At 35.8% G+C, this 24,354-nt stretch overlaps 1 protein-coding gene across 4 annotated transcripts in view; it reads right to left on the reverse strand.

Annotated features, from left to right (window-relative positions):
• The window catches only part of CADM2 (cell adhesion molecule 2), a 627,326-nt gene that overhangs the window by 21,889 nt on the left and 581,083 nt on the right, over positions 1-24,354 (reverse strand). The window lies entirely within an intron of this gene.

Consider the following 24,354-nt stretch of genomic DNA (forward strand, 5'->3'; position numbering starts at 1 on the left):
TGCAAAAAACCCATGAGATAGATGCAATGGTACCTCCCTTGTCTCCTCTTTCTTTCATCCATGAGCAAGTGTATGCTGACCAGCAAACTGTATGGACTGGCCTTAGGTATGGTCAAAATGTTCAAGCACCTCTAATGAGATACCAACTACTTTCAATTGCATAGTTCTTCAACAATACCTCTTCTGTGAATGAACTAGGATGTCATATTTGAATACATCATATACGAAGGACATGATAAAATATTCTGCAGCTTTCTGTAATGATCAGTTTGACTTCTGACTATACATTAAATTAAATGAAAAGGCTCAATAAAAATATATATAAATATATAACACATATATTTTTATATAAATATGTACGCAAACACATCTTCTGTCTCTTCAGAGATGGAGAATGTTGGCACTCTGACTGATTAGAACAAAGTGCTTTTATGCACATTTGAATTTAGTTGATAGGGTATATTAGTCATGTTCATGATTATTTAGTTTAAACAACTAATTTTTAGCATCATATGATAGTAACTTATAGTTTATTGATTAATTTTATACACTATTTAAATTTTTATGGGAATATATGAAAGAAGAACTGTGCATGTGAAATCTTGTAAAGTTTTCTTGTAAACACTGATATTTTGCTGATGTTAATTTCTTGTTATTAAAAGAATATCTAGATGCACTATGAAGACAGTTAAATGTGTATTGCATTGTCTGACGTTGCTTAAATCTGTCCTAGCTAACACATTTGTTCTTTCAGACTCCATTTACCTGCACAGTGATAATCAGACAAATTACTGTAGGATTTTTTAGCCAGATTCCTGTCATTTCACAGATCAGATTCAGAGAAAAGAAATTGAGTTATTCACCTTTTCCTGAAAACAACAACAACAACAAAACCTGCCCAGAGAAAACAGTGGTTTTAATTTTCCATTATGTCCATTAAGAACCATGCCAGCCAACCCTTTAAATAAATGCTGTTATGATTGAGTCTCTCATCAGAGACTTAACCATGAACAGTCAGATTTGGGTATGCTTCATGCTTGTTTTACTCAAGGATCTGAGGGTGCAGCCCTCAATTTGAAATGTGCATAGTGCCTAATGGGATCTGAGGGTGCAGCCTCAGATCCCATTAGACACTATGCACATTTCAAATTTTAAAATATTTTAAACAACTTAAAGCTACTACTAATTGTTGTTGGCAGACAGATGTTTCTTGGGCAATACAGACTACTTCTGGGACTTTCTTTGTGTGCAGGCTGGCCAAAGACAGAATCCAGTCTAAAAAAGTACTGAACAAGTATTTATCTCATACACATACTTATTTCCTGATATGAGTATAGTTAAGTATATCACCAAGAAGATTTCTTGAGTCAAGTCCGTAATCTTTAATGGAAGTTGGTCACCTCATCACAGAGCAGAAAACAAACTCAAGGAAGTAGATGTAGTCTGGCTGGGAATAACAGCCGTTGTGCTGGTACAAATGTAGTGGCCATGCTCAAGCAGTAGAATTTCAGGAATTGTAATATTTGGAATTTCAAATTGCATATTTTGGTACAAGATGTGCTTTACTTTTTATAGGTGGGATTTTTTAGAGATCAGTCAAGCTTTATAATCAGCTGTTACAGAAAACCTATTTTAACATGTTGACATGTAAAATGTAGTATTAAAAACTTGATCTGGTTAATCCATAGACTCATACATAGACAAGAATACAAAAAAGAATCAGAGTTCAAATTACGCCAGCAGTAATATGGATAGGGTTCCTTAAGTGAAATAGCACCCAGTATGGGAACTTCACAGTACTGTCCCTCAAAGAAGCAACAATGTGTAAGGGATCCATGCCACATCAAAAATTCAGACTCAGAGGCTGTTAAAAGAGAACAAAATGAATGTTGTGAAATGATCCAATACAGCACTTTGACATGTCTCATCTTCTGAGGAAGCATGAAAAATGGTGTCTGCGTAGCTGACAACAGCATTTCGATATCAGATCTCCTTTTTTTTTGTGGTAGAACCTGTGTGAAACAAGCAGCTGTGGATCAAAACCAAAACAGTCTTCCAAAGAGCTACAAGAAAGACCTAAGACATAAAAGGACTGATAATTATAACAGAACATAATGAGCTGAGTGTAATTGATGGTGAGTCGAACTGTTCCTTTAAATCAAAAAATCAGATGTCATTTTGAACATTTTTAGGGAGAGATATTTCAGTACTAATATTTTAATATTGTTTTTACACTTAAATTATACAGGAACTCTTTATTCCTAGAACACCCTGAAAACTAGATGACTCATTTCAATAGGTTACACCTCGTGAAACATTTTAAACAAACTTGAAAATCAATTGTACGGAAAGACATGTTAAGCAGAATGTGGAAATTTTAGAAAAAAAAACAAATGTATGTTATTCTTTACATCTCTGTGTGCATGTATACAAATACATGGATGATATATTTTAAGAAATTTCAAAGAACAGAACAGATTGAAAAGTATGGAAAAAGGAACAAAGAATCTGCACTATGAACATAAGCCCTTTCTTTCAATTTTTCCCATTCATTCACTTGGTTATTAAACAGTGTTCACCAATAGAAATACATCCACACTCTTTGATTTGTGGAACCTTCTATATATCTGAACGCTTTAAAATTCAATGGAAAGGGTTTTTCTGTCTTTGGATGAAATTACTGGTACCATGAAGAAGTACTGGATATATATGTTCTGGGCATGTAGTAGGGATGGGGAAAGGCATATTTTCAGAGATTCCTTAAAAGAATAATGAATTAAAATTAATCTGCTGTTTTCTTAGTGATTGCTTTTACTTCTAGTAGCAGGAGTTGGAGTATCAGATATATATTTCATTTACATCTGTTTCCATCATTCAAGGAAGTTAGAATTAGTGTTATAATCTCATCTTATGCGTGCTTTCTCCAAGTCCTGTCATTTTACATGTAATTTAAAAGAAATTATAAGAATTTATTGAAATAATGCTAGGAATTAAGATACATCTTTGGATTTCACTTTCATCCTTTTCTATTCTTACGGCATTATCTGCTTGTATATCTCTTGTGTTTGTTTGGTTTTCAACATGCACGCTACCAAGGGAGAGACCGGGCTTTAGGAATGTTCCTGATTCCTTAGCATGCAAAATGCTGCGTCTCTTGCCCACACTGCAAATGTTGTCTCCTCTGAGTAGGGAACCAGAGCTAAGTTTTTCCCTCTTCATCAGCAAAAACAGTGAAAATAGCTGGGGCACAACTGAGCTTCATATTCTGCTTCATATTTGGCATGTTTTCCCAATTGTTCAAGCCAGAATAACAGCGAATGCTCTAGTAGTATGATTAACAAAAACCAGATCACAAACAATACATAATTTTGGATTTTTTTTTTTTCCTTTTCTTTCCCCCCTGTTAGTTACTGCTTTCTTGTTGCTGAATTCCTTTTGTTTTCAAAGAACCTCATTTTCTGTCCATTGAAGCAAAACTGAAGAAAAGAAGTGAGAAAATGCTGGGGCAGCTAGGCAGGTAAAATCCTTGTAAATCCTACTCTGAACAGTTTAATATTCTGAATCCCTGCTTCAGGGAGATGAAAACCCTGTCAGCATGCTCTGAGTTGCACTGATGTCTGAGTAGGAAGAGTTTACTGTAGATTTGGAAGCTTGACTTTCAAAAAGGGAAAGAAAGGGAATAAAATTAAGATTCTTCTGCTATGCTGAAGCTTTCTACAACACAAGCCTCACTGATAAACAAAAATATAAACACACAAAATTTAGAAGCATTAGAAGTGGTCACAAGCTGCTGAAGGTCTTCATTTAATTAGTATTCAAACTACTAGTGAACCATCTAGCTCATTTTGATTCATTATGAAGCATTACTGGAGAAACAGAAAAATAACATAATTCCTAATGATTAAGACTGCCATTATGCATATTTGTATAGGCATCAAATTCTTTTCAAGTTGCTGGTACCAAGCCAGGATTCCAATCTCTGCTTCAAGCAGGCAAGAGACTCTGCTGAAATTAAACTTTAACATTCCCACTGCAAACAAAAAAAATGCCTTCAGAGTGCATACTTGGTTCAATCGGTTGAATATCTATATGGAGTAGAGACTTCTCTGGACTTAACTAGTGGAATAGAAGTGTGGTAATATGCCACTATGTACCTCTTAACATACTTAATGTACCTTAAGTATTATTCCAATTGTAGCACTATATTAATCTGTGACATCACATTTCTTTTTCTTTAGCAAAAGAAGACATAATTAGGACACACATAATGCATAGGTCAGGAAGCAGCTCAATACCTTCCTTGCCCATCCATCTCAGCTTTTCAGAACAAACCAATCCTGAATATTTCCCCACCTACTCAATATATCATGCGCAGTATTTCATACATGGAATTACTAGGTTACACTCACAGGACTAGGGCACTGTAAGCTACTGCTATTTGACAGCCTTCAGTGATGTGTAGAAGCAAGGAACCTGATCAGGATTTGTAGAAACAGGTCATTCTGTTGAAAATGTCTACATTAATTATTCACTTCTACCTGATGATGACGCTCTAGTTCTTTCCAGTGATTCTTCACTCATTCATGAACAGGAGAGCATTGACTACGGAGACTAAAATGCAGCTGCTCTACAATTTTCAGGGCTAAAAGCTGCTGCTTCTGATTCATGACTGCATGTGAATTAACTGTACGTGCTCCTGGGAGTAGGGTGGACTGAACAGGATATGTGTCTTCTTAGCAAATAGAGTCTAATATCCAGCACTTCAGTAAAACTAGAAACAGAAAAATAGCATGCTAATAAGTCAACTGCAACAAATACATTGCTGCTCTGTATTAGGGAGTACAGCTTGAGACCAGGAGAGGAACATGCCTCTTCTTGGTCTTTGTGGAAAGTACCAGAATACTGCTTGACCAGGTTACTATTTTCAAGTACTCATTCATTAGAGGCAATAAGATATAAGAGCTTTGTGGATGCATCCCAGGTCTGAAAAACATCACCTTTTCTGTGTGATTTCTGTAACTTTCAATGAGCAGCAGAACTGTAATAAAATAGTTTTATTATATGGTCTTCCCAGAAGCACTCCTGGACATGAAGTCTGAATTTTACTCACATCACCAGAAGGAAAAGAGACAGAGAAGAGTCTCTAACTACATAGTTCATTCTCCCATTCAAACCAAAAAGACAAACTAGAAAAAAAGTAAAAAAAAACAAATGAATTAGTAGCTTTTGTTCACTATATAAGATTGCAATATTTATGGCTTGACTTGTGGATTTTATAACTTCTGAATATAGAAACATGGGGATTTTTGGTGGAAAAAAAACTGCATATGTATGAATACCCATAATGTACTCCTTGTTCACACAAATATATAAATCTGTACTGTACTTCAACTTGTAACCCTCTCCATATGCTTTATTTCTGTATTCTACCATGTTACAACATAGGGCTTTCTGGCTTTTCTTGCTTTTTGGTTAACTGTGGGACAACTACTGCTATTACAACCTTGAACCTCCATAACACACCTCTTTACCAATACATGGTATTGAAGACATACAGATCTCAAATGGAAAACCATTATAATTTCCTTCAGAGCAGTAAGAGTCAAAACCGATGAGCACACGCAGTGTAACACTATGATTTTTTCTTACCAATGAAAATTATAAAGCGTGTAAATGCCCTTTTCATCTGTAATGTATATTTGTGTTACTAGGAAGGAGGAAAACTTTTAACTTGTTTTTTACGATTTTATAATTCCCTTGAAACTGTACGACTTAGCAAAAAAGAGTCTGAATTTGTAATTCATTTTGTTAAAACATGTTACATTACAATTATTCACAGAAATAATGGTGGAATTGAGCTGCACTCTCAAGCATTTCTGTTTCTCTCATGATGATTAGACTTTCACTGGGCTTGCAAATAAAATCTCAGATTTAGGGGTAAAACATGCAAATTCTGTAAAAAAATACTGACTTTATTCAAAGACATCCTCCAGGAAAGCATAAAGCACTTTACTGTTATACAAGTGCACGCATAATAAGTTGCCCATTCACTTTTACATTTTCAGCATTGAAGCCTAATTAAAATCCACTGTGGAGCCATAAAAAAAAAAAAAAAAAAAAAAAAAAAACCAAAAAACAAAAAACCCAGCATTTTCAGTGGCAAAGAGTTCCAGGATTTTGCTTTCAAAAAGCCTTCAGAGTTTACCCTGTCCTAGCCTTTAAATTCAGCAGGGTGGATAAATGTAACCATGTAACAATAATTCTTTGAAACTGTAGAGTATATTAAATAATTTGCCCGTACTCATTAATTGCCAGACAAACTCTAACTGAAACTATAACTGCTTTTTCTTTCTCAGACCATAAGAAAGCAATGGTTTTGGTTTTGAGTTCCTTACAAATAATGCCCTGAAATCACGTGCACATTTTCCAGGTACAGCTAGATCCACAGAAAGCAGGAAAACCAAAATGTTCTCATATGGCATGAAGATGTTTTAAAATGAATATATTCCAGCTTACTTTTCTTCACACTGCATCAAAAAATAGTCATGTCATCAAATATCTTAGTGAATAATCTATTCGTCATAAAGGCACTGTATAGTTTAACAGCTGTTTTTAAAAATAATTAAAACTAAGGTTTGTAATTGGCATGTTTTTCTTCATCCAAATGATGATCAATGCGAAGTTAGTATTTTTTTTTTTCCTGTGCAGAAAGATCTTATAACATAGGAATAGCTGTAGTAGATCAGAAAACAACATTGTCTAGAGAAGTTTCCTTTATATTCAGATGAAAAATACAATACATAAAGTTCCCTTGTTCACCCAGCCATTTTCTGAGTCCATGGTCTAGAAACTTTCTGCATTGGTGACTGTATTCACATCATTCACTTTTTTCATGTCATTTCTAATTTATGAACCTCTACCATCTCCCCTTCCAGCTATCTCATTTCCAAGCTGAAGACTGCTAGTCTGTTTAATCTTTCCTAACACAGAAACCATTTTCAAACAGCAGTCATCCTTCTCACTTTCTCTTTTTCATTCCATTCAGATCTTTTTGATGGCAGATAACCAAAACTTCACACAGTATGTCAGATGCGGAGACACAACATTAACCATGTAAGGCACACTGTAAGATGCACCCCTTAAGATTTGATGCAACATCAGCAACGACTGCTATTTGTCTTTCTGCTCCTTGTGTGCCCACATTCTACTTGCCTTGTGGTGTGGTCACTGAATCCTAATGTGTTTTCAAAGTACTGGCTAATGCCTCCAACACCTCCTTAAGGAGTACCATCACCAGTTAACTTCGACCTTACATTCACTTTACAGGTTTGTACAGCTAAGTTGATTTTCTAGAAGAGCTTGCATTTATTTACTGCATTATTGTCATTAGATATTTCTGCAACTGCACATTATGACTACGCAAAATCTCTAAATTACTTGGAAGTCCCATGCTGATAACTGTCAGCCTTTTGGTTCAGAATCTCTGCGTGCACAGCCTCAACCCGTCTTTCCTCCTCCTCCCTCTTAGCAATCATCCTTTCTCTCCCAGGAAAAGTGGAAGACAGCGCACAGCAAAGAGCACAACACGTTGAATGACAACACTGACAGCACTGGAGGGAACTATGACTTTTGGTACTCCAGTAGAATCACTGAAGAATCACAGAATCATAAAATATCCCAAGATGAAAGTTCCCACAAGGATCACTGACTCCCAGTGCCACGCAGGATCACCCAAAATCCAAACTCTATGTCCGAGAGTGGTGTCCTAATGCTTCTTGAACTCTGGCACTTGAGGCCATGCCCACTGCCCTGGGCAGTCCGTTCCATGCCCACCACTCTCTGGTGCAGCACCTGTCCCAACCCCCAGCTGCCCCTCCCCTGACACAGCTCCATGCTGTTTCTTCAGGCCCTGTCGCTGTCACACAGAGCAGACCTCAGTGCTGCCCCTCCGCTCCCTGTGAGGGGCTGCAGCCACCATGAGGCCTCCCTTCAGCTGCTCTGCTCTGGGATGAACACACCAGAGGACTTCAGCTGTTCCTCATACACCTTGCCCTCCACACCCTGCCCCACCTTTATAGCCCTCCTTTGGATGCTCTGTAATAGTTTTATCTCATTTTTGTACAATGTTACCCAAAAATGCACACAATACTCAAGGTGAGGCCACACCAGTGCAGTGTAGAGTGGGACAATCAGAACCACTTAATGTAATAAATGGAAGACTTTTGTGCTATTCACAGTCCTAAAATTTCTCAAGCTGTTTTGCAAGTCGCATGAAAAAAAAAAAAAAAAAAAAACAACTGTGCAGGAGTGGAAGAGGTGATTTTCTCCTCTATATGTGAAGGAAAAAAATATGGGTAACGTCTGGTAGATTCCTATAAATACTTTTGCATTGAAAATGATGAAACTATCAGTATGGAATAGTGATTTCAAAGGCTATGTGAATTGATAGGTAATCACGTATTTTTGTGATGTACTTTTGCTACATAAATGATCTATGAAATGGGAATGGGGACCGTTCAGCATACGAGTTCGTATTTCTAATTTATTTTAAATTTCTAACATAAAAATGAAGTCATACTACCCGTGCCTAGTATCAGGAATATTTAACATTATCTACAGAATTACTACAGATGTTCAGATATACATTCTGAAAACAAGCACAAATTTGAAGACCTGTTACATTTTCTTACTTTCAAGCATGTTTTACAGACACTTCAGACAGAAATTGGGTCTTATCTTAAAATTCACACCTTATCAAAGTTGTGAAGTGTTACATAAAATAAGCAAACAGAGTAACTGCTTGATAAGTGCATAACAATATAAAAGCTGTAAACTTATTGTGAAAATTATTTATCTGTAATAGCACAGACTGAGTGCTAAGAAAACAAGCAAATATACCAAAAAGCATATTTTTAGTTCTACTTGCTTCAGAATGTAAGGAATGAGTTAGAAAAATGAATAAATATCAAGTGAATTGAATGTTCAATTATGAATATTTTGCAGTGCCTGCTCCACAATTGGCCAAGTAAATTTTCTTAAATATAGTTGAAAGAATGAGCTTATCCCTAGTGTAAAACACGGTCCTGATCTCCCAAAGACTTCAGACAGCTTCACTGATTTCAGCAGAATTGTTCATAAAGTGCACTAAGTATGTGTGCAAGCCTTTGCAGGATTAGGCTCGCATCTGCAGCCAGAGTAATGACGTTTGTTCAGAAGACATAAATGGCAGCTCACAGGAAGACATCTATGCTAATAACACACTCTCTGATGATTTAGTCAAAAACTAATTTCATTAAAATGAAATTGTAATATACGTTTAATGCCATGTAAAATTGATGAAAACTTCCAAGATTTCAGAACAGGCCTGAAAAAAGTGTACCATCTACAAAGTTTAGACTGAATAACACACTGCTACTTCTGCAAGCCCCATTCTTTCCAATGCTTTTCACCTACTAAGTATGTAAGTAATGCTTCCAATGCAGCACTGCTCTGCTGCTGATATATTCTTTTGTTTCTGATTGCTGAAAAGCTAGCTGCAGAATACAAACAGGATGAGTTCACTTTCCTGAAATAGCTGGTGGTCAATATGGCACTTTACGGCAATTGTTACAATCTAAAAAAAACACTTTTTTTTTTTCCTTTTTTTTTTTTTTCTGGCACTACATATTCTTATTTCTGTATTTCCCCTGCATTTTTACATTCATCCAAACCTAAATGCACACATTTCAGTAAGATATAGACAATTCGAAGACAGCAGTTAATGCTGGTGTAATATCAGAGGATAAAACTGATATCTTCAAAAATGATGAAATAATCATTTTATTGAAAATGGTCAAATAATTAAAAATTAAATAAAGAACTGGAACTTTTGACAGAAAATAAAGAACATTAATTTTCCTGATAATTATCTCTGATTCCAAGTGATTTACGAGGTTCGCTACAAAAATAAATAATTTGCATTAGTTTAGACCAAGATCTGAAGTTTTGGTTCATCTTCAGACTTGATAAGGCTGATTTCAGTAGTGCTTTGAACTGACAGTGATTAACTATGAGGACATCTGACTGTTGTTTGTATTTCTTCCTTTGCTAGAAAGCTAAGAGTTAGCATCCTGTTAATACTGCAATTTGAATAAAACAACTTCACCTTTTTTAAGAGTTGTCATTTGAACACGGTATAAACGATCAGTCTTCAGCCCTTAAAAAGAGAATTCATAGCTTGGTTGGAAGCATGAAAGCATTAAATAGCCATACATATGTATATATGTAAGATTTATATAAAAATAACAAATCTAGCAACGGATGGGGAACATGATTTTAACACTTAAATATTTTGGGGCGTTTTGTTGTTTTTGTTGTTGTTTGTTGTATTTTTTTTTGTTTGGTTTTTAATATCATATTAACTTATAACTTATTTGGAGCTGAAAATAACCTAGATTTTCACAGATGATACTAAACATAAAATGTTGATCTCTTTCTGTGAGTTCTAGTTGAACAGCAGGTATTTAAATATCAACAACAATCTGCTGTGTCTTCTATGATATAAATCTTAAGGATGAGTTAATGCCAATTCTAAGACTTTCAGCAAAAAGAGCAATTCAGTTCTAGGCATATCTAAAATACTTTCCCAAGTAAATTACTTCCGTTCCAAAATCAGGTATTCAATAATAAAAGCAACATTAATAAATGTATAATAAAAATACTCAAAGTCTGGTAGCTAAAGGTATGGCTGAATTGACATCTGTAAATAATCAATATTCAATTTGGAAAGGTTATTATACACAGAAAATTTTCACAAATATGAAGCCACTTCTTTCTTCTCAGTTCTCCAGCTTTGTTTGTCCCATTGCCTTCCACAACCATCTGTTTGACCACAGACATACATGTTCCGTTCTAGACATAAGGGATTTTAAACACTCATCAAAGGTTTCCTTCATTTCTCCACTGAAATCTGTGAAAGCATGAAGGATTAGCAGTACCATTCTGCAGCCATCAAGTCAAAAGAGATGAAGAGTTTAAGATACGTACAATACTGCACAGCCCTAACCAGATGATCCCCAAAGAAATAAATGCAATATTATATCACAGAATCAAAGAATCCAAGAATAATAGAATGGCTTGGAAGGAATGGAATATGTTGGAAGGGACCTCAAAGATCATCTAGTTCCAACCCTCTATTGTGGACTACCAACCACTAAATCAGGCATTAGATCAGAATCCCAAGTCCCACCTAACCTGATGTTTAAAGCTCATACTAATTCATGCATTGAGCTGAAAAGGAATGATTTAGGCTTGTGCTTGAATATAGTATTAAGCACAAATGCTGCCATGAATCCACCATAAATTCAGAGAATATTTCACAAAATGCTTTAATATGTTAGGGTTTTATAAGTTGTTCAGGTAGACTAGAAACTGAGACACAAATGAACAGGTTTAATATATTTTAACTCAAGTGTATTTTAAACAGTAAAAATAAATACATAAAAAATCATTATAGTATTTGAGCAGGAATAACATCCAAAACTTTAGAATCTACTCATCATGTTCTGCCTTCAGAACAGATGGATTTCATCTTTTTTTATTTTTTATCACAAGACAAACTTGAAAATGACTTTTACATTGACCCATGCATTGCCTGTATTACAATTTTTTTTTTTTTTTCTGTTAGCATGCAGAAGTGGTATTTTCTATAAAAGGCTTTGTACTCTAATTTTCATGATGTTCTTAATTTCTCCATTACACTGAAAATTTTCCCAAGAGCAAGATGCTTTGCACTGCATATAACTGATATATTTTATTAGAGTGCTGAAAGCAACCACATTCTTTAGTGAATTTCTTTTGAGTATGAATTATTTTCCTGATTGTTTTATTGGTTGATAAGGATTCAGAATTATGTGAAAACCCTACATTTCACTCACATTTCATAATAAACATAGAGAAGAACTTCCTGCATTGAAAATACAAACTAAATTCCCTGAGTGCCATAACAACTATTTGAAACAAATTTTGCCACATAAATAATTTGGTTAGAACTAGCAGACACTACTCAAATGTAGTACAAAGCAAAAAAAAAAAGTGTACATTTCAATCACACAAAAAACAATTAGCACATTTCCCCACAGTCATACTATAATACGATAAGAATAACAAAAAAGTCTCACAGGGATTGGCAATCCCCTCACAAATTACTTGGCACAAGGTCATGCAGTGCAGAGAGCCAAACAGATTGAAATTAAAGACTAATTTCTTCCTAGCATTACTAAGTCTGGAAATATTGGAAACTGATGCTTCAGAGATGAACTGGAAGGATAGGACTCTGGAATTAAGCAACATGTAGAAGCTCAAATGACCCAGAGTTCCTAGTGCTTTGTAAAGCACTCAGGTGTTCTAAAAAAAATAGAAGATCATCTGACACTTTGGTGTCCATATGCAAAAGCATCTCAGCATGGACACTACCAAAATTGCACTGTAGTGGATAAACAAGATCAGGATTAATGGCAGGAATTGTGCCAAAGAGTCTGAAAATATTCCCAAGAATGCAATTCTGCCCAGGAACACAGTCAGTTCCCACACTGGGCACAGTAATTGAGTAAAACTCAAACGTAAACATTAGAAATATTTCTTTTCAGTCGCTACTGAAACTACACCCAAATAAAATTAAAAAAAAAGAAAAAAAAAAAAAGAAAAGAAAAAGAAAAAAGTGATGTCTTCCCATTAGAATCTTCTACAATCACTTTCTCTAACAAACTGATATAGTTGTAAAAACTGGCTACAATCAACTTATATTCAGGGACGTAGTCAAAAGTCAAGTTAAAGACTGATAGGGCCCTTGGAATCCATTAAAATTAACGTAGTCTCTTCTCTGTAGGATGCTGAAAGCAGTTCATGACCTTTTGTGTATACTGTAGAGACTTGTTAGCCATAAGAAAAGAAGTACACACAATAAATAGAATGGCTTCCTTAAATTGCCAATCTTGGGGATGTTTCCTTTTTTTTTTCTTTTTTTTTCTTCTTCTGTCCTATCATAACACATTCCCACAAAGATTTATATCCTGGCCTTTGTTGCCCTGGTTCCTTGCCTCTTAGCCTTTATGCTGGAAAAGGAAATTGTACATTAACGTAAATTGCTACTCCTGATAGTTTTTTTTTTTCCTTGACTGATGGTTTTCTATTACAGACTTGCAAGAATTCAGCCTGGAAAGAAATCCAAGCATCTTGATTGAAAGGATTTGATACATTCTTTTCAAATTCATACTATCTAAATCACAGCAGGATGACTTGTAATCAAAGTTTTTCAAAAAGAGCATAAATTTAGGGAAAAGGAAAAGGGCATTCAACCCATTGCAAGTCATCTTGGTTAACACAGTTCCTCCAGAATAGTATCTCCCTTCTTCTTTAACGACCCCAGTGCCTCCAATTCCAAACTTGGCTCAGTATGCTATTGAAAAATTGTATTTCTCTTTGAGTGAAAAGTACTTCCTCATGTTGGTTCTGAATTTCATTTTTTCAGTCACTTCCATTTGTGCTTTCCCATTCAGTCTTTTATACTCAGCCAAACAGTGAGTCAAGTGTTATTGAATAAGGTTTTCTACCTTGTATTTATCAGAGTAGATGAATTTGTAATTCTCTCTTTCTCAATTTTCTAAGGAAAAAAAAGAACTGTGAAATGAAATAAGCTGTGATTAGACCATTTATGATACTCTCTACTTCAAACCAGACTTCCCTTCTGCTTCTCTGCTTCTTTCCTAAATAAGTGTTTTAAGATAATCTTTTAAATCATCAGTCTTCAATTAAAACAAAAACAAAAACAAAAAACAAAACCACTTTTTTTTTGTTTTAATTCTGTTGACTCTGCTTTTCTGCAGCCAGTGTGACAGATGCACTGCAGGAAAATACCAGCCTCTAAAGATTTTTGTCTTAAAGTAGTAGTACTATAGCAATATACTTTATGTACTTCTAATTTCTCTTTCTCTCTCAATTGTAACAAGAAATATATTCTTAAACTATTGTCTGAAGCACAGTGTAGCTAAAAGTCATGCACCACTTCTAGCTCCAGCAGCCTTGCAGCAAGCCTTGCCCTTCAGTTTTTTCACAAGGTGCCTGGAAATATGCAATACACTTAGCATTCTGCCCTGAAAACATTTCTCTGGTGTGCTACTCAGCCATTTTGATATTGTATGTGCTTGTAGACATCATACACACAACTCAGCCTCAATGATGGCCACTGTACTCAGTTTTGACCATGGTGTGGTTTCCAAAGGTGACACATAACTAACATCCAAAATCTCTAATGACACAAAAAAGAGTGTGGTTAGACATTTGACTTTGATGCTCTGAAAAGTGTTGAAGTATTATCTTTAAGATTCCCTTTTTTTATCTTCATTGTCTGAATAATCTCACTTTGTATATGCTTTTATGTTGATAGTTTAGAAATCAGGTAAAACATAAAATTTATTATGGGCACATAAATTCATTTTTAAATTTAAGAAAACAGAGGAACACATTCTGACGTAACTTTATCGGCAAAAATTAATAGGTCAGATTAAATCATCTCCAAAGTCACTTTGTGTGGATTTCACTTTTATTTTATTGTTCTGGGGAATGCTGTAGCTTCCACTCTTACCAAGGTCATTTTTCATCCAACAAACTTAATATAATTAGTATCAATTCTGTATTTTGTGAAGCTCGCACTGGAAGTTATTAACTGTGTTTCAAGTGGTGTGTCAGAGAAAGCAAGGGCAGAGAGTAATCTTTTCAGCTTCAAAGGCACAGTTGATGACTTTAGTTCACTGGTTAGTGAAAAAGACGTGCATTTTTTATTAAAGGTGTTGGCAATAAATCTGAAACTAGAAGCATTTTTCTCTCTTTTCCTTTCCTTTCTTCATTTTTACACCTTGTCAGCACTGTTTCAGTCTTTTTTAACATCCCACATGACCCTGGAACAGTTGCTTTAGTTGCCCTTCCTGTTAACTGCAATGATGCCCAGTTGTATAATTCTGCTTTTACCCATTAAGCATTTCATCAGGTATCCTCACAGCACAGAACTCACCAAAATCTGCCTTACTCAGTAACTTCAGAAAAAAGACCTCCATGTCTGCTGTCATTATCTTTACACACCATGGAAATCTCTCCTTAAGAAAAAATAAATCTGAAATTATGTTAGACTTGTGCTTTGACATAAATACAGCAAAAACAAAACATATTCAACAGAAACTATTTGCTAATCTTTCTCCCTGCTAAAATGAATGTACTACATTTCCCTTAAAAGGTACACTTGACTATGCAGATGCCTTTACAGCAAACTAAATTAACCAGAAGTCTTAATAAGCTTGTAAAGATCAGAGTTGATCCTTTTGAATAAAATTTGAAGTACATTTGCAGAGTTTTCTTTACACTTACATTCACTTCTGAGAAATCTTTTTTTTTTTTTTTTTTCTCCTGAAGAAAGGTTTAACAAGAACCAACGCACGGCTGTTAACATCAGAGAAATTTAAGTGAGAAACAACAATCCATTTTGTAACAATGAGGATAGCTAACTGCTGAAGAGAAACATCAAGGGAAAATGTGGATTCCATTTTTTTTTTAGGTCTTAAATTAAGTCTAGATATGTTCTGGTGAACATTCTTTAACAAAATAAAGGTTTCTGATCCCCATTATAAAACCTATATGAGTGGAAACTACACAAGGTTTTAGGTTGACTGACCTAGTGGCTCCCTCTGGACTTAGCAGATCACAGATCTTAATCTATGAATAACTTATTAAGCTGCATACAGTCTGACTGAATATTAATGAGATTCCGTGTATGTAAGGTACTGCTGTGGTTTAATCTATCAGGTAGCTAAGCACTACACAGTCATTTGCTTTCTCATCCCTCTCCCAGTGGGATGGGGAGAGAATTAGGAATAAAACAAAGTAGAACATGTGGGTTGAGATAAAAAAATAAAGAGGAAAAAAAAAAAAAAAAAAAAGGATAATAGTTATAATAATAATACATATATACACAAAATAAGTGATGCACAAAGCAATTGCACACCACCCACCAGACAGTCTCTGAGCAGTGGCTGCCTGCCCAGCCAACTCTTGCCATTTTCAAGTCACACAGTATGGTATATCCTTTTGGCCAGTTTCAGTCAACTGTCCAAGTTCTGTTCCCCCACCAACTCCTTATGCCCATCCCACTAGCCCCCTCACTGTCAGGACATAGAAGCTGAGAAACTAAAATGTCCTTGGCTTTGCACTGCACTGTTCAGCAACAACTAAAACATCAGTGTGTTATCGACAAAGTTTTTCTCCTATAGCCAAAACATAGCATCATACCAGTGACTGTGAACAAAATCAGCCCAGTCACAGCTGAAACCAGGATAGGTGCTACAAACAAGAAAGGCTCCTGTTGAAGAAATTATTCACAGATTTGCTCCAAACCTCACAACCACCTGTCAACTAGGCAGGATAAACTCACTTAATCAATTTGCAAGCCGAACTGTTTGTAGAGCTGTAAATACTTGATGCCAAAATTCTCTTGTAATCAATGGAATTCTTGCTCTTAAAGTAGCAGGTATGAGGCAAAAATATCTACAAATAAACTATTTTGGAAGTAACAAGGTTACTGGAGTATGGAAACTTACAAGCATTGCTGGAGTATGATGTTTGTATGAATAATGTAGCTTTTGTGCCTCATTTACATCTGACTGCTGAAAATAACTACACATTCATAAAATGTAGGAAATGTTATGACTGCGATCAATTCTCATTTAGAGCTCAAATGAAAATAGCCAATAAGGCTGCAATCCTCAGTATGTATGGTCTTTGATGTTACACTTTATGCTGAGGTTTAATACTGATGCCTTCAGTCTTTTACAGGCAGCTTTTCGAGAGGCCTGTGCCTCCTTGCTACACATGGAGCGCCAACACCCTGCAGTTGGTAGCACCTAAGGTGAAAGCTCGGGATGAATTCTGAGCCGAGGATTTTCTTTGCAGAAAGCAAGCATCCTTCCAACAGAAGGGACTCTTAATTTGGAAAATCTCTAGAACTGTTAGCTTACAATAGAGACTGTCAGATTGCATAATTCATATGCAGTAGGGAAAAAAAAGCAGCGTGATCAGAGCTCAGGTTGGGAATGTTTGAATTTCTGACGCATTGCTGAAGCCTCTTAGGAGCTCAGCTATATAATGGAATCTTTATCAGACCATCAACCAATTGTGATACTTATCTGAACGCTGTTGCATTTTGGGTTAAGTGATAATCCATCAAGGCTGGAAATCACTATGTACTTTTTAAGTTGCATACTTCATTACTGCAAGCTGACAGCTGGATAGATTTGTTAGCACTAGAAATATTTGTTCCAGACACAAAGAACAGGTTCCTAATATATAATATTATGATATTTCCTTTCTCTCACATCTCCACTGTGCCCATTTTGTAATTTATGTCTCATGTTTATGATGTTCATTTACATGGCAAACTGTCAACAGTATGAAATCTTTCTATTTGTGCTAGAATGCAACAGTCTCACTTCGGGAATAATATGACCAAATAACAATGACATAAATCTTCATCTTTATCATGCTAACTGTTAAGCAGAGAAAATAGCAACTTTCTACATTCCAGACGTTTTTGTTTTAGTTTGTCTAAAAACTGAAACTAAAGCAAAAACCCATAAACCCATATATTTCATGGCAAACAAGGAAACTAGCATAATGTGGATTCATGTTGGCAGAATTTTCGTTTGTGGCCAGGTTCCTTTAGTGCAGTGTGCACTGAACAGAGGATTAGTCTTAGATTGATATCACAACTATAAAGCCTATTTTAACATTGTTTGAGAAATGGGACTTCCACACAGAAAGTTTTGTTTTGATTTTGGTCTGCTCACAATATAATCATCAGAATATTTCCATTTTTTAGCATGAAGTAATAGTGGGGGTTCACATTTAAATTCACACTGCACAAAAGGGTACCACCATTCATAGCTGCAGTCTAAGGCTAATTATTGCCCCATTTTCCTATCTGCTGTAAGCCACAAAAAATATCTATCTTCTTCGGATGCAACAGCATCCAAAATTTCTAGTCTTTTTCTAAAGAAAAAGATACAGCCTCTGGCTTGAAGCTATCATGTATTTGGTCAAAGATTATCACACGTGAGCAAGTATACATGAAGGTTATGTACACCACGTCCAGGGTGGTGTAGGAGGACTGGGGTAGCTGCTGCCTGTGGGGACTTGTGCCAGAGCAGTCTGCTCCTGAAGGATGGACGCTGCTGTATGGAGCCATGCTGGAGCAGAGCTTGAAGAACTCCATCTTGTGGGAAACTCACATGGGATCAGTTCAGGAAGGAGGGAATCCACACCATCACTACAGAGAATGACCGTGAAGGAGCAACAGAAATGAAACTTTATATGGATTGACCACAGCCCTTGCTCCCTATTCCCCTGTGCCAGGTGAGGAGAAGAGGTAGAAAAGGACGGATGGGGAATGGTGTTTTTTGTTTCCTTTTAGTTCTCACTGCTCAAGCCTGTTACTAGCAACAGACAATAAATTACATTGATCTCCCTGTGCTAAGTCTAAATTGCTCACAACAGCAAGTGGTAAGAGATCTCCCTGTCCTTATCTCAACCCATGAGCCTTTTTTTCAGCATATTTTCTCCATTTGCTCTTATGAGAATGAGAAAACAGTGTGGTGGATTTTAGCTAGCCATCAGTGTGAACTACCCAAATCAACTTATTTCAGATTTTGCCCTCTTGCTCTCTTGGTACAATGCTTTGGGTTTCTCCAGGTTTTCTCCTCCCTGTTGCACAGAAGCCCAGAATTCAGCCAAAGAGCCAAATGTTTGCTGATGAGTTGAGGCTGTACACAAACACAGCTGTGGAGTTTTCCTTCCAGTACCAGAACACTCAGAAGCAGAGGGAAAGAAAAGGAAAAGGAAGAGGAAAAGCAGGCAAACAGTGTTAAGTCACTGTGTCTCCCATCCACACTTGCTGGCTAGTAGTGAACCTTGGGAGACAAGGCACAATTTCTCCCCAGTCTACTCCACTGTCTTTGACCATAGAAATACCAAGGAATGGAGAGACACTTTCTATTTATGGTCCCTCCATCATTTGGTTGGAGATACTTGTTAGGGAAGGTTTCCCAGCTACTGATCTGTAGCCTGTTGACGTTTCTTCTGGGTAAGAAATACTAGTTCTTATCAGAGAGCGCTCTGAATGTCTCAAGACTTAGGTAAACAGGCTTATAAAATAAGTTTGGGCTTTCATCGTGGTCTAAATGAAGACATCCTAAATAGTGGGGTAACAAGCAGAATGAAAAATTGATCCAATGAAAGAAGTCATTATAATATCAAGATATAGCAGTTCTTGCAAAAGAAGAGGTAAAGGCTGGAACGTCTGATGGGGAGAAAGATAGTCTAAACTATCCAGAGTCTTGCTTTGAACGCCAAATTGTTTGATCGACTGGGGAGTCCAGAAGTTGCATAAATCAGTAAAAGATTATTATAAGAGAAAGGAAAACAAAAAAGAAGAAATAAAAACCTGGAAAGTTGTAATTTTGTTATCTGGTTTGAGTAAGAACAGGCACATATTAGCTTTTATGATGCTCCTACAGCTATAAAGTATAAAGCAACAAGCTTTTAGCATGCTGTCATACAAAACTGCTTTTAACATTAGACTTTGGTTTTATTTACTATCAGAGTTGAATGCAAGTAATTGTAAACACCTATACCTAAGATATAACTATTCTTGTCTTCCTTACCTGCTACATATCTTTGGTCCCTTCTGTATGTTTTTCTTGCTTTGCTGTTTCTTTCTCTGTTCATATTGCAAAGCACCAAGCTATGAGGGTTGCTCCAAAAGTAATGCCTCCTATTTAAGAATGTTGGCCCAGGACATCAGAGGCAGATATTGATGGTATAGACAGTAGAGGTTGAACTCTTTGACCAATATTCAGCTACATTATGTTGCTGTGCAATAGATGGCACCAAAGGAGCACTCTGATAAAGGGGCTTCTAATGTGGAAGTGTATATGAAGCAAAGGTGTTTCACTGAATTCCTCCATATGGAAAGAATGGCACCCACTAACATTCATCGACACTTCCTGAATGTTTATGGAGACCAATGAGGAGTGGCACAGTGAGGGGTGGGTGGTGCATTTCAGCAGTGGCAACAGAGACATGAAATATAATCCACTTTTCAGAATGCCATGCACAGCTGTCACACTATGAAATGAAGAGCATCTCAGTCAGCTCACCTTCAGAAGCCTGCTAAAGGTGGTGACTATATTGAGAAATAGTGTACTACAGCTGAGAATTCACTCCATCCAATAGCATTATTGTGCTCTTAGTAATGCTTCTGTTTCCATTGAAATATACAGAGGTCACAGGTCACTACTTTAGGAGTAACCTACGTATCTTAATCAGATTATGTGAAAGAAAAATTGTCACAAGAAAAAACTGGCAATGCTCAAAATTCTCTTGATATGAAAAGAACTAGAGAATATAAATACTGTCCAAGTAATTCATGCATTTTAACTGCCTACAATGAAACAACTAATTGGGTCTTTTTCCTTCTTTTCTCTCATGAAGACTACAGAAATGGGACAAAAAGAAGGTTATTTTCTTGCTGGGATTGTTGTCATCTACACTATTAAATGGAAAAATTCACATTTTCAATTTATTGTAGTATATCAAAATAATCGCAGTCTCAAATCTTTTATTAATCCACCATTAACTATTCTTCTAAATTTAGTTCTCCATATATCCTTTAAGAAAGCTTTCTTACCAAAATGGTAAAAGCAAAGATTAAAATAAAACAGTGATTTAACAATGATTATTTATTTATTTTTAAGTTTATACATGAATATGTATGTTAATTGACTTTGTGAACAACCTGACTATTAAATCAACTTTTTGACTTTGTAGAGCAGCTGTCTGGGAGCAACCTCATATCTCTGTTATGAGCAATGTTTTTGGAGATGTTTTTAGAGACTGCTATATAAAGCTGTGAACATTCTGGCACAGTCATTACAGAAATGAGTCAGTTGAGACTGACTCACTCAGATAAATGGAACAGAACTGAGTGGATCTATCTTTCGAGTTTGGAATGCTCTTGCAATGTGACTTTTACACCTATTAGTGTGTGTAGCGGGGGACAGTGGAGAATGTCAAAAATAAGTCAAAATTGAGTTTTATAACCTCTGATTATTATTATATATATATATTTTTCTTGTCAGGAAAGAGATTTAAATAAACAAAAATCTTGGGGAAGATCTTGGGGAAGAGGGGAATGATTAACATAATGGCAAGCCTATGTGAGGGTCTTGTGTACAATCGTGTGTTTAAAGACAGTGCACAAGCTTTTATGCTTTTATCTTCTGTGAACCCATAAACATGAAGAGTTGTTATGAGTGGAGGTGGCTTCTATACTGTTAACTATACTCTCTCTTCACCTATAGGACTTCAAAGGGTGGACACAGAATCATCTATAACTTTATATTAACAAAGGATTTCCACAGTAGAGGGATCCCTCTTTCCACAACTAGGTGAAAAAACCTCAATTTTCTTTGCCTCTTCCCATTAATAAAAACAGAATAGTAATATGCATCCACACAGAGCTTTAATGTTACATAAAAGCCTGATGAGAAGGAGACTACCTATACTATGCTTCTTTAGACCCCTGAATTGTTTCTACTAATACATTTTATTCTGATTTTGTTGTGCATTCCTCAGCATGGTTTTTAGGCTTTAAGATACCCTTGACAAATACATAAAAAACAATAGTCTTCTCTGACATCAAATTTTGTTTAGACTTTTGAGTTAGTAGGTAATGTACCATTAAAAGAATAATTAATTCCTGAAGGACTGAACATAAAAGCAAGCATACGTTTGTCTGAGAAAGTGAAAAGTTTGACTAAAGAAAATGTTTATGAATTATCATACTATTATCCAACTGGATCAGTAACTTTTTCTGCTGTTTACTAAACTCCATGCAAATTGAGAAAGGGATGGGTCACACAGTTCCAGAAATAACTGATGATGGTTTGGTTTTTTTTTTCCAATTAATTCAGGCTTTTGGTAATGAGAAGGCACAATCATCATAATGTAAAATGCCATAGATTTAAAGGCTCGCTGAGATCCTTATATCCTGCAGTATATTTCTGTAATGGCATTTCCTGTGACTAGATGTAACATTCCTCAAGGTGGACTGTGTAAGAGTCTTGCAGAACATAGGAATGTCCTGTAAAATTTACCTAAGGTGATTCATAAGTATCTCATAATAATTTTAGAATAGTAGTAATGAAATCTACTCAGCAAGAATATTATATCAGCTACTGGAAGTCCAGTTGAAAGATATCTCAGATATTAGAAATCCATTTTAAAGACTTTATTAATCTATATGTTGCAACCGTATGATGTAAACTTCTGTTTCTTTAAAGTATGATCAAATAAGAAATAAGAAACTAAGGTATAGAGAAATGCTACTTCTAACCTACCTGGAAGCAAAGTAATATATATATATATATATATATATATATATATGTATATATATATATATATATAAGTTCTGTAGGTTGAAAGTATATTTAGCTTCCCAACTTCATGACTTTATGAAGTCCTTCAAGTCAGAACTCTTACTGGAATATGAAGCAGAAGCAACACAGGAAAATATGATTACATGGTATTTTTTTTTTCAGTCAGAAAGAGATAAAACTGAAAACTTGACCCTCGCATCATTTGTTGCAGGTTTGTGAACATTATTTATGAGTCCAAGAGTGGGGGGGGGGTGACAAGACCTAAGGAGAGTATCTTGTCCATTTCCCTCTGTCATTAGCATAAAGCACTTTTAAAGAAATCAAGTTTGATGAAAGTAAATCTAGAAGTTAGACATCTACACTGCGCCACTGCCTCCTCTACACTTAAAAGTTTCCCCACTAAATGTCTTTGCCACTAATTCAGAGGACTCATTTGCCTGATTGAATCTGGAACATAACTCTTCCAAAACTTTCAAACTTCCTTTCAAATACAAGTTGTTCAAGAAACAGCTTTCCTAAAACCCTTTGTCCCTCAGATTGTTTCAAACTCAAGGAACTGATAGATAAGATCTCTTGGTCAGACAATCTCATCTTCTCAGTCATTTTGCTGCATTCCATTTCTAAGAGAATTGCTGATTTTTTAGTGATTGATCACATTCTTCTGATTTCCTTCTTCTTTCACTTTCTCTTAAATAGTATCCCTTTGTCACTGTAGCACTAAATTGCACGCTTTACAATATGTAGTAGAACAGAAGCCTGGAAGAGTGTCTTCCAGCTATTCTTTTTATTGCAGGGCATGCATATGGTGAAAATGAACACTTGAGAGTAGTGGAAAATGAAGTCCTAACTGAAAATTGTGAAGGAACAGAATAACTGAATCACATTGGTACACTAAATGTGCAAGCATATCAGAGACACAGGTTAGTTATGATCACATGACATTTTCACAGAACAAAACAATCAAGGACAGCAAACACCAACATGGAACACCAAGCACTTTGTCCTTGCAGAATACAAGCTCCCAGAAAGCTGGGAAGCTTCTGCTGCATGACTCAAAACACTCTCTTTAAAGATACGATCATCTTAGTCATTCAGTTCCTTATCCAGAACCATTCCTCTTACTATTACTTAGCCCTTGGAGCACATTACTATTTTCCATGGTCTCTCCACCTTTTATTTTTATTTTTCTATTATATCATTCTTTTCCTTTTTGCTTTTCACTACACCCTAATTAATATTAAAGCTTAAAAACAATGTCAGGCTTGACATCAGTTTATCACATGAAGACCACACTATTAACATATAAATAATCTATGGAGGTGGGAACTGGATAATCTGATACTGTCACAGCCTTTATACAATGCTATTTAGTTCAGCTTATTCTTACAAGTTAGGTTGGTCACTGCAACTGCCTCATAACGATGCTCGCAGAAAGAAAAAATTTTAACAGTCTTCACTTCCTTGGGATAGTTGTAGCATCATGTGAATATGGCACTGCAAAAACTGAATATGATTTCCTCTCTCCTTGCACGATGAAAGCCATCTACTGATCACACAGGAACCGTCTGCCATTTCACATATGTAAGAGATAATATTAACTATTCCTTAACCCTAAGATGATAACCTGTGAAACCTTGCAGACACAACTTCACTGTTGAACAGTTCCTGTTCAACACTGAATATAACCATAAAATTAAGCTTTCACTCATAACAAAGCAAAGCAATACTAGAATCATTAAAAAAACCCACACAGAACAACAACTTACATTAGGAACACCTTTAATTCCAAAAGAGTGACAAAAATTATGAAATATGATGCCTCTTTGTTGCCAAGCAGGAT

The sequence above is a fragment of the Phasianus colchicus genome, chromosome 1 (genome assembly GCF_987193195.1).
Source record: "Phasianus colchicus chromosome 1, bPhaCol1.hap1.1, whole genome shotgun sequence".
Lineage (NCBI taxonomy): Eukaryota > Metazoa > Chordata > Aves > Galliformes > Phasianidae > Phasianus > Phasianus colchicus.